At 38.6% G+C, this 12,341-nt stretch overlaps 1 long non-coding RNA gene across 1 annotated transcript; it reads right to left on the reverse strand.

Annotated features, from left to right (window-relative positions):
* Positions 1-10,209: 10,209 nt before the first annotated feature.
* On the reverse strand, positions 10,210-12,057 carry LOC148995901 (uncharacterized). The gene is made up of 4 exons (XR_016145990.1): positions 11,668-12,057; positions 11,019-11,093; positions 10,810-10,883; positions 10,210-10,728 (listed from the first exon to the last, which is right to left on the reverse strand). It is a non-coding gene; the product is annotated as an uncharacterized LOC148995901 (long non-coding RNA).
* Positions 12,058-12,341: the final 284 nt, after the last annotated feature.

Below are 12,341 nucleotides of genomic sequence, written 5' to 3' on the forward strand. Positions count from 1 at the left end.
TGTGAAATTTTACCTCTGATAGTACTCCTCATAGCCGGTGTCAGATGCGGCCTCCTGTTCAGAATTGCTCTCAGCACCCCTCGAGGAGCTGTGACCAACCAACGAAGGCCCAGGGAGGCTCTCAGCACCCCTCGAGGAGCCGTGACCAACCAACGAAGGCCCAGGAAGGCTCTCAGCACCCCTCGAGGAGCTGTGACCAACCAACGAAGGCCCAGGAAGGCTCTCAGCACCCCTCAAAGAGCTGTGGCGAAGTGAAGATGGGGCAGGAAGGCTCTCAGCAGCCCTCGAGGAGCTGTGGCGAAGTGAAGATGGTGCAGGAAGGACTGGGGGAATATTTTTCACCACCAATCCCTTCTTCTCCATCTCCTGTAACAAGCTAATAAAAGAAAAACCATGAATACACACACATTTGATAGATTATTGACTATTGCACTGCAACAGGACAAAGCAGTGAGGCAGAAGATAAACGACACACACCTGGCAAGTGGATCAGCTGATGCCAAAATCTCACAAATCCTCTTATATTCCAAAAAGCGGCCGGTGTGAGAGAACTCGGCCATCTCCTTCTTGGCCTTGATCACAGTATCTCTGATGTCCTCCTCGCTGCTTCCCTGCACACCGTGCGGAGATGGCCCGGAAGAGTGCGTGGTGCCTTCTTGCAGATCGGGCAGAGGAAGTACATCCTGCTGTGGAAGTCAGCTTGTCCGTCCATTGCAACAATATCAACTCAAGATAAAGCTCTCCTCACTGCAAGTTTTGGAGCAAAGTGCTTCCCTCTGTGAAATGGTTCACTGATAAGCCCGGCTCAGTTTTAAACCAGCCAATTCATCAATCATTGCATTTCTCAGAAATATATTATGCTTTTTTAAGTTTTAAATTATTTAGACATTATTAGATGTGACTAAATATTTGCAAACTGAGCACAATGAGCTTCATTTTGATAGGAAACACATAAAAAAAAGAAGAAGAAAAAAGAAATAAAAAAAGAACAGTATCCCCAGATGAGGAAGATAACCAGATCATTCACTGGCATGTAACATAATTATATTTATATAATATAATGCTGTATTTCTGATCCAGTAAATACAGGCTTGATTGGCAAAGAGTCTTCTTTTTAGTAAAAATATACCTTGCATTCACAAATGTCCTGCATTCATTTTGTTCAAAAACACAGGAGGTTGCTTACCGTGTAGAGTCAGCTGCGCACAGGGACGTGCACAGGGGGTTGCTCAGGTTGCCCGGGCAACTGCCCATATGCCCTTCTCGACTCAGGTTGCCCTTCCGAGGAAAAAAAAAATCGTACAATGGATGTAGAATTTCACGTATAGGCCTAGACAAAAAAATAATATAAAAATCGCAAAGCCTCATTCACTTCCATTCGGGCACTGAAAGGGAAAGTCAAACTGTTTACGTGGCTGCAGTGCCGCACGCGACCATAGACTGCACGCGACCGGTGTGTATGGTAAGGCACCGCAAATTACTCAGGCCGCGCCTCCATCTCGTGTCGCGCGCTAATTAATGTGTACGAAGTCCATGACAAAATGAAGCGAAACTATCCTTCTCGTCACGAAAAGAGGAAGAAGAAAAACATGAGAGTGAATTGCGGGAACAGCAGTCAGGTAAACTTGTGTTCTGTCCTCTCTAGTTTGATGTAAGCAAAGTTTGATGGTTTTTGGTCTTGCTAACCTATCTGGGCAGACTGAGGCAGTGCATCTCTTGCATCACTTTTTGCCTGACAAAAGTGAGAGTAAAATACCATTATTTATTACGTTTTGTTTTTTATAAACGACAAAGTGCAACAACAGTGTTTGTTTACTACAGCTCGGAAAACATAACCGCGTTGCGTGTGTTGCGTTCATATGCGCGTGCACGAAATGAAACTCGCATTTTTCAAGCAGAAATGTGGAGACCAGAGAAATACTGTACAATACGTGAATGATGGCACTCCCAATCAAAGTACACATTATAAAGACACTGATTATCTAGTCTCAGTGTAGTTAAAAACTCTAAACAACTGCACTAATTATGCAAGATAGAAATGTATTGGCAATTTGACATTGATTGACTATTGATTTATAGGCTATATTGAATTTAAAATGATGATTAGCTGGACATTCTGGTCAACATGAATGCAAACCCCTCAGTAAATAACAATAAATCAAGATTTGCTTCAACATGCATAAAAAAAATAAAAAAATAAAACTGATTCCGAAAAATACCCAGGCTGTACAGTGAATCAAAATTAATCCCAAAAGCCAAAGTTCAGGGTTATACTTTATTATTTTCTTCTTATTTATGTTTACTTTAATATTCACTTGTTATCTTAACATTCTATAAAAATGCTTTATTCAGTAAATATTGTTTGTTTGAACCTCATTCTGTTCTATATTGTTGTACTTGTTCTTTGACTGTTTTGTTTAAATGAGGGAGGATTGTATTGGGCGGTATAGAGTGGCAATGGCAAATGGTTTACATGGCTCACGGCATCACAGATCAGGTAGAGGGCCCCATAGCAGAATTTTGCTTAGGGCCCCAGGGGGAGGTCAGGATTGGCAAAAAAGGATTGTATTTCCCGAAATCTAAGCGTTTTTTATTTTTTCGAGTTTTTCCATTCAATCCAGATTATTTCTTTTCAAATAAATAAATAAATAATAATAATTTAAAAAAACAATAAACAACAATATGAGGAACTCTTTTGCTCATTTGTCTCATCTCTGACATTTTGCAATCTTTATAAATAATAATAAGACCATAAGATGAGGCATTCCGTTTGGACATAAACACGGCCAGATAAGGCAATTTGGAAGGTGGTGGTGCCCTTTTTTCAGGTCAGAGCAACTGCCCCTCAAAATTCCTGTGCACGTCCCTGGCTGCGCAGGTGCTGATGGGCCATTCTGAGGAAACAGAATTATCTAATGGGCCATCATGTGTACTGCTAGGGCTATTAAAAATAAATGGTTTCTTCTAATGGCTTTACATTGGGTCATCCTATTTTAATGCATGCCTGCCACACCAATTTTTGCGAGTTTAAAATTATTTCAAGTGTGGAAAAGTTAATCTTTCAAGTTTATAGATGAACTACTGGCCTGAACCAGCTTCAGTACTGGGCTTTATTTATGCCCAGGACCTGCACCTTGCCCGGGATGCAATTAGCTTTAATTTCTATTAAAGCTGCTATAAAAATCAGACCATCTTTTCCTTGAGGTTTCATAACAGAGCTACCAGAGGAAAGTCACTCTACAGTTAGTGTGTAAAACATGGCTGTAGTATAAAAAAAAACTGATTTAAAGACATTAGTTTTAACAATTTTTCACACCAAAATGTCTTTTATTCAGCTAATCCATGAGATGTTGTCATGTGTTTTGCTTCAAAATAAAGCTTTGATTCTCCTATTAAAATGAATGCAGCTCATTCAGTGTTTATGCTGCAGACATGTTTTGCACATCTATTGAAAGCTTGAGACCTGCACTTTAATGTGTTCCTATTCAATTTTCTGTATCTTGTTCATTTATTTGATAATACAGACTAAAGTTGAGGTTCACCGTTGAACTCACCCCAGGCCTCTGTTTTCAATGTCTCTGCTGTTCTAAAATGTCTGTATTTAACTCAAATCTCAAGCTTTCTTTCTGCTTTTTGCATCAAATTAATCAGTGATTACTGTACTTATTAGTGCTAACACTAATTGTGCTGTTTTTTGGTCAGAGAGGGCAAGAGACGACCTCAAACTGTGCAGTGTATGTCATTTTCTGCCGGTAATTTCAAGTTTTTCACACCAAAATGTCTTTTATTCACCCAATTCATGAGATGGTGCCATGTATTTTGCTTCAAAATAAAGCTGAGTATGAGTCCTTTCATAATTAAACACTTATTTGGCTTTATCATGTTCATAGAGGGAATGAGAGGTCATCAGGTTAGCTGAACTCCTCTTGTCATGGTGAAAATCTGGGAGCAGTTTACCAGTTTTCAACTTTGATTATTTTATTAAAATGAACGCATCTTATTCAGTGTTTATGCTACAGACAAGTTTTGCACATCTATTGAAAGCTTGAGACCTGCACTTTAATGTGTTACTATTCAATTTTCTGTATCTTGTTCAGGGAGTTGATAATACAGACTAAAGTTCAGGTCAGCGCCGTTGAGCTCACCCCAGGCCTGTGTCCTCACTGTGTCTGCTAATCTAAAATGTCTGTATTTAACTCAAATCTCAAGCTTTCTTTCTGCTTCTTGCATCAAATTAAACAGTGAGTACTGCACTTATTAGTGCTGATAATGATTATGCTGTATCTGGTCAGAGAGGGGAAAAGATTATTTTCCTCAGGACTTAAATTAATTCCATCTCTTAAGCCAACAAACACTTTTCTTTCGAATTATCCCTGGCCGTAAATATGATTGCCCATTTAAAAACCATTAGAACAAATCAGTTTCATTTCACAAGCTCAGGCAGAAAAACTGATGGCTCATTTTAACCGTGAACTATCTCATGATTGGCCATTTATCAGGTGTGCGCAGAGGCCTGTATTGAGGGCAGAAGCCATTGAATGCAGACAATAATGCAGGCCTGATGAGCATTTAAACATGCAGAATTTATTTTTATCTTAAAAGAACTCTTATTAGAACTCTTAAGCCTGTATTTACTTGATCAGAAATACATCATTATATTTTATTAATATAATTATATTACAGGCCAGTGATTGTTCTCATTATCTTACTCTTCTGGGATGCTGCTCTTTTTCTTTTTTTTTTAAATCTCAAGGTTTTTTTTAATGTGTAAAACATCTGAATTCATTCTACACTGCTGAACTGCTGAGAACATCTCAAATCATTCTACTCTGCTGAACTGCTGAGAACATCTGAATTCATTCTACTCTGCTGAACTGCTGAGAACATCTCAAATCATTCTACTCTGCTGAACTGCTGAGAACATCTGAATTCATTCTACTCTGCTGAACTGCTGAGAACATCTCAATTCATTCTACTCTGCTGAACTGCTAGGAACATCTGAATTCATTCTACTCTGCTGAACTGCTGAGAACATCTGAACTGAACATCTGAATTGAATCTCTGAATTGAACATCTGAATTGGATTCTGCTGAAGTGGAAGGACATCTGAATTCATTCTTGTCACAGTGTTGGGTTTGTGTTCCCCAGGTGTCCACTAGATGTCCTCCTTTCCCATGGTGTCATTCACTTCATGAACTACATTTCCCACGATCCTTGTTTTATCATTGCACTCAGCCGTTCCTCATTACTGATCATTGCACTCTGCCAATTCCCCATTATCATTGTCATTCCCTGTGTATATATACCCTGTCTGTTTCAGTGTGTGCCATGGAGTCCTTTCAATTATTACACCACTTCTGAGGTCCTGTTTTCTTTGATTCTTGTTTTTGTTTTCCTGTATATGTTGGATTGCCTTTGGATTTTGACCCTTGCTTGGACTGGTTTACGATTTTGGATTACCCTTTAAATAAACAACTGCTCTTGGATTTAATCCCTATTTCCTGTGTGTGGATCGTGACAATTCTACTCTGCTGCACTGCTGAGAACATCTGAATTCATTCTACTCTGCTGAACTGCTGAGAACATCTCAAGTCATTCTACACTGCTGAACTGCTGAGAACATCTGAATTCATTCTACTCTGCTGAACTGCTGGGAACATCTGAATTCATTCTATTCTGCTGAACTGCTGGGAAAATCTGAATTCATTCTACTCTGCTGAACTGCTGGGAACATCTGAATTCATTCTACTCTGCTGAACTGCTGAGAACATCTGAACTGAACATCTGAATTGAATCTCTGAATTGAACATCTGAATTGGATTCTGCTGAAGTGGAAGGACATGCTGGGAAGAGGTAATGCTTGTGTTTTTGTGTATTTACAGTTGAGCTCCATTTAAATGGTAATAGGACAATGCCCTATTCTGCTGCATACTTAAGGTTTTTTATCTCTTTTTTTACTCGTTTCTCATTCTTTCAGATCATTGTTTAAATAATTAATTCTATATCATGCTGGGAACATCTGAATTCATTCTACTCTGCTGAACTGCTGGGAACATCTGAATTCATTCTACTCTGCTGAGAACATCTCGATTCATTCTACTCTGCTGAACTGCTGAGAACATCTCAATTCATTCTACTCTGCTGAACTGCTAGGAACATCTGAATTCATTCTGCTGAGAACATCTCAATTCATTCTACATTGCTGGGAACATCTGAATTCATTCTACTCTGCTGAACTACTGAGAACATCTCAATTCATTCTACTCTGCTGATCTGCTGAGAACATCTCAATTCATTCTACTCTGCTGATCTGCTGAGAACATCTCAATTCATTCTACTCTGCTGATCTGCTGAGAACATCTCAATTCATTCTACTCTGCTGAACTGCTGAGAACATCTGAATTCATTCTACTCTGCTGAACTGCTGAGAACATCTGAATTCATTCTACTCTGCTGAACTGCTGAGAACATCTGAACTGAACATCTGAATTGAATCTCTGAATTGAACATCTGAATTGGATTCTGCTGCAGTGGAAGGACATGCTGGGAAGAGGTAATGCTTGTGTTTTTGTGTATTTACAGTTGAGCTCCATTTAAATGGTAATAGGACAATGCCCTATTCTGCTGCATACTTAAGGGTTTTTTATCTCTTTTTTTACTCATGTCTCATTCTTTCAGATCATTGTTTAAATAATTAATTCTATATCATGCTGGGAACATCTGAATTCATTCTACTCTGCTGAACTGCTGAGAACATCTGAATTCATTCTACACTGCTGAACTGCCGAGAACATCTGAATTCATTCTACTCTGCTGAACTGCTGGGAACATCTGAATTCATTCTACTCTGCTGATCTGCTGAGAACATCTCAATTCATTCTACTCTGCTGAACTGCCGAGAACATCTGAATTCATTCTACTCTGCTGAACTGCCAGGAACATCTGAATTCATTCTACTCTTCTGAACTGCTGAGAACATCTGAATTCATTCTTCACTGCTGAACTGCCGAGAACATCTCAATTCATTCTTCACTGCTGAACTGCCGAGAACATCTCAATTCATTCTACTCTGCTGAACTGCTGAGAACATCTCAATTCATTCTACTCTGCTGAACTGCTGAGAACATCTGAATTCATTCTACTCTGCTGAACTGCTGGGAACATCTGAATTAATTATACTCTGTTGAACTACTGAGAACATCTCAATTCATTCTACTCTGCTGAACTACTGAGGAAATCTGAATTCATTCTACACTGCTGAGAACATCTGAATTCATTCTTCTCTGCTGATCTGCTGAGAACATCTCAATTCATTCTACACTGCTGAACTGCTGAGAACATCTCAATTCATTCTACACTGCTGAACTGCCAGGAACATCTGAATTCATTCTACTCTTCTGAACTGCTGAGAACATCTGAATTCATTCTACACTGCTGAACTGCCGAGAACATCTCCGTTCATTCTACTCTGCTGAACTGCTGAGAACATCTCAATTCATTCTACTCTGCTGAACTGCTGAGAACATCTGAATTCATTCTACTCTGCTGAACTGCTGGGAACATCTGAATTAATTATACTCTGCTGAACTACTGAGAACATCTCAATTCATTCTACTCTGCTGAACTGCTGGGAACATCTGAATTAATTATACTCTGCTGAACTACTGAGAACATCTCAATTCATTCTACTCTGCTGAACTGCTGGGAACATCTGAATTAATTATACTCTGCTGAACTACTGAGAACATCTCAATTCATTCTACTCTGCTGAACTACTGAGGAAATCTGAATTCATTCTTCACTGCTGAGAACATCTGAATTCATTCTTCTCTGCTGATCTGCTGAGAACATCTCAATTCATTCTACACTGCTGAACTGCTGAGAGAGTAGAATGAATTCAGATGTTCCCAGCATGATATAGAATTAATTATTTAAACAATGATCTGAAAGAATGAGACACGAGTAAAAAAAAGAGATAAAAAAACCTTAAGTATGCAGCAGAATAGGGCATTGTCCTATTACCATTTAAATGGAGCTCAACTGTAAATACACAAAAACACAAGAATTACCTCTTCCCAGCATGTCCTTCCACTTCAGCAGAATCCAATTCAGATGTTCAATTCAGAGATTCAATTCAGATGTTCAGTTCAGATGTTCTCAGCAGTTCAGCAGAGTAGAATGAATTGAGATGTTCTCAGCAGTTCAGCAGAGTAGAATGAATTGAGATGTTCTCAGCAGTTCAGCAGAGTAGAATGAATTGAGATGTTCTCAGCAGATCAGCAGAGTAGAATGAATTGAGATGTTCTCAGCAGATCCGCAGAGTATAATGAATTGAGATGTTCTCAGCAGATCAGCAGAGTAGAATGAATTCATTTGTTCTCAGCAGTTCAGCAGTGTAGAATGAAATCAGATGTTCTCAGCAGATCAGCAGAGTAGAATGAATTGAGATGTTCTCAGCAGATCAGCAGAGTAGAATGAATTGAGATGTTCTCAGCAGATCAGCAGAGTAGAATGAATTGAGATGTTCTCAGTAGTTCAGCAGAGTAGAATGAATTCAGATGTTCCCAGCAATGTAGAATGAATTGAGATGTTCTCAGCAGAATGAATTCAGATGTTCCTAGCAGTTCAGCAGAGTAGAATGAATTGAGATGTTCTCAGCAGTTCAGCAGAGTAGAATAAATCGAGATGTTGTCAGCAGATCAGCAGAGTAGAATGAATTCAGATGTTCCCAGCAGTTCAGCAGAGTAGAATGAATTCAGATGTTCTCGGCAGTTCAGCAGTGTAGAATGAATTTCGCCCGGGCCGTCCAGGACTATGCGGTCTGTCCCTCCCGTCCGGCCCTGGTCTGTCCCTCCCGTTCCCCCCCCTGGTCGGTCCCTCCTATTCCACCCCCGGTCGGTCCCTCCAATCCCGCCCTGATGTTTCCTTCCTGTCCCGCTGTGGTCTGATGGAGCGTCTGGGATCCGCTCCGTAGGGAGGGGGTTATGTCACAGTGTTAGGTTTGTGTTCCCCAGGTGTCCACTAGATGTCCTCCTTTCCCATGGTGTCATTCACTTCATGAACTACATTTCCCACGATCCTTGTTTTATCATTGCACTCAGCCGTTCCTCATTACTGATCATTGCACTCTGCCAATTCCCCATTATCATTGTCATTCCCTGGCTGCGTCCAAAACCGCATACTCAATGAGTAGGTACTTAATTTCAATAAGTACTTACTCAACGAGCGCTAAAAGAGTAGGTACTTTATAGGCAAATCTCGTTGAGTATGAATGAGAACCGGACATCTGCCATGTTGACGTTATCATGTGACCTACTACGACGCGTTATTATCATAGGCTATCACAAGCGCAACAACTTAAAAGAAATGAAGAACGACACGTTTAATTATTCTATCTATAAATATCTTAACATTGATGAAACTTGCTCATTCTGTTGTGGTATTGTTGAAGAAAAAGCTGCCTTTAAGGTTGATTTAAGTTGTTATATTTTAAACCCTACTAATGTGACCCACAGTGTTATTCTTATAACGATATATTTTTTTATTAAGAAACCCCCAAATCGTCACCTCTTGAATATATGTTGTTAATTTCTTTATTTTATACCCCAAAAGTTTCTCCTTTAAGTTTTCCTCCTTTTCTTGATGAATTTACCTCATTTCATCCCTCAGACTTATAACAACATTTTTTATGTATTATGAAGAACTATTTAAAGATATTTAGCCTTGTTATTGTTCCTTTTTCCTGTGTATAAATATTATATTATGATGTCATATTATGTACACAAACCAATGATCTTTGTGTTTTCTGTTTTGTCATTATGACTGTTATGGTATCTTTCCATGATCTTGTATGTAATAAGTTTGTAAGTTTAAATTATATGAGCAACAGGTGCACTAACACTTTATAACATCAGTAACTCGACAGCACAACCTAGAACAGTTTTCCTCTGCGTTTGTAATGTCTTCATAAAGGAGACGGGCAGCTGCTTGAAGATCTCTTTTGGAGAAAACTGTTGATTTTATACTCGAAAAATGTAAGTATCACTCCTTAAAAATTAATATTACCTCAGAATGAATTGCATTGTTAGCCCACCCCAAAACTTAAACAAAATAATGATATTAAATGCTGACCAATACTTAATCATATAACTTTTTTATATATAAAAATATAATTTAATATAACAAGCAAAATGTAATTTGTTTTGTCATATGACAGTTATGCATGAATAAATTTATATTCATAAATGCAGTGAAACATCTCAATTATCAGTCAATCGATGAATTAATGGATACATTAATTAAATAATTCAATTTTATATACTGACAACAATAATAAAAATGAATAAATGAGTAAAAGAACAAATAAAAGTAACCATCACAATAAACAAATGCATTATACAAGTCAACAACACATGAAACAAAGCTTTATTCAAACTACAAACATGTATTTACAGGGCTGAACACCACATCCTACTGCCGACTCAACACAGCGGTTCCCATTCTGCGGCTTTATTCTGCTGAATTCACCAGAGGGGACTGTGCCTTCGTCCCGGAGCTTGTTGCTGCGCTGCGCTTCACAATCTGAGGCAATAAGGGCAGGTGGAGAGATAGAGGGTCTTGTAAGGGCAGGTGGAGAGATGTAGGGTCTCATCCATGGCACCACTTCCAGGATGCAGCTCTAGGCTCCTCATCCTCAGTGCTCACACCAGTCTGCAGACATTTCAGATCCTACAAAAATGCACAAACATTATACAAAAGCAGTAATTTTAACACAATGTCATTTGATTTATGTATTAAAAATAACCTTACTTTATATTTGAGTAAAATCCCTAAAACAAATGCTGCCATCATCTTTCCTTGCAGGTCTTGCTCCACCACAAAAGCTATGCAGCAAATGCACAGAAATCAAGAATCAGAAAAGTGTTGTAATTTCTCTACTTGAAATTTGTACAATAATTCAAATAAACTACAATTTAAGATTGAATAGATTTTGTTATCCATTTCTGTAGTATACTCACTCAGAGCCTTTCATGACAGCATTCAGCATCATGAGCCTCTCTCCAGCAGATAAACACACGCGTGTTCTTCTGTCCCTGTAACATACAGACAAGATTCACATTACGAGTTCAACACTGAATTTACATGCTGAGGTTGATGTGTTAACTCACTTTTAATCCAACTTAAATGTTCCTCAATATATCAACACTAATAAGGGACAAATTAAATATAACATATTTAGTTACTTTATAGATTTGTTTATTTACCTTATTTACAGTACATTTGTCTAATGTAAGTAGTGTTGACAACAGTGAATTATCCTTCATATTAATAGCACACATAACGTTACATCACTCAGATGTATTTTTCATGTTGGGATGTGCTCATCTGCAATACTTAAACAATATTTTCATTTCAGATGTAAATAGACATTTTAAATAAGCGTATTTAAGATGTAACGTTATATGGTTATGTAAATCCATTTTAGAAACTTACGTGTAGCGTACTTACTGGAGCTCCCCAGTTTAACTAACTAATAAAACATGTGTTTACAGCAAAATCATAACTATACTATACTGTCTAAGTCCTTTAGACCTTCAACAGTTAAAACGTTTACTCTATAGTAGTTTAACACATACGATTTAAACACAAGAAACCGTGTTTACTCACATTTGAAAACCCCTGCTGATCTCCGATGTTGATAATGACGTATGCTCTCCCGTGGCCTCCTGGGATAGAAGAGTATCCATCGGATGAACACTCAAAAATCGGGGCGAAAGCAGGAGATCATCCGGGAACTTCTCGCCTACTCTTTTATGAGTACTGAGGTTTCGGACATACTACTCCTCCTAATACTGTTTCCCCCTACTATATAGTACGAAAGTAGGAATATTCGGACGTACTATAAGTATACGTATGCCCGAATCTCGCGATAATTAGTACGTCACTCTGGTAATTCTCGCCTACTCTTTTATGGATACTAAGGATTTGGACATACTTATTCGCTCGCCTACTGCTTTTTCCATACTATATAGTAGGGAAGTATGCGGTTTCGGACGCAGCCCCAGTGTATATATACCCTGTCTGTTTCAGTGTGTGCCATGGAGTCCTTTCAATTATTACACCACTTCTGAGGTCCTGTTTTCTTTGATTCTTGTTTTTGTTTTCCTGTATATGTTGGATTGCCTTTGGATTTTGACCCTTGCTTGGACTGGTTTACGATTTTGGATTACCCTTTAAATAAACAACTGCTCTTGGATTTAATCCCTATTTCCTGTGTGTGGATCGTGACAATTCTACTCTGCTGCACTGCTGAGAACATCTGAATTCATTCTACTCTGCTG

This window comes from Pimephales promelas, chromosome 2, assembly GCF_988280905.1.
Source record: "Pimephales promelas chromosome 2, fPimPro1.hap1.1, whole genome shotgun sequence".
Taxonomy (NCBI): Eukaryota; Metazoa; Chordata; class Actinopteri; order Cypriniformes; family Leuciscidae; genus Pimephales; species Pimephales promelas.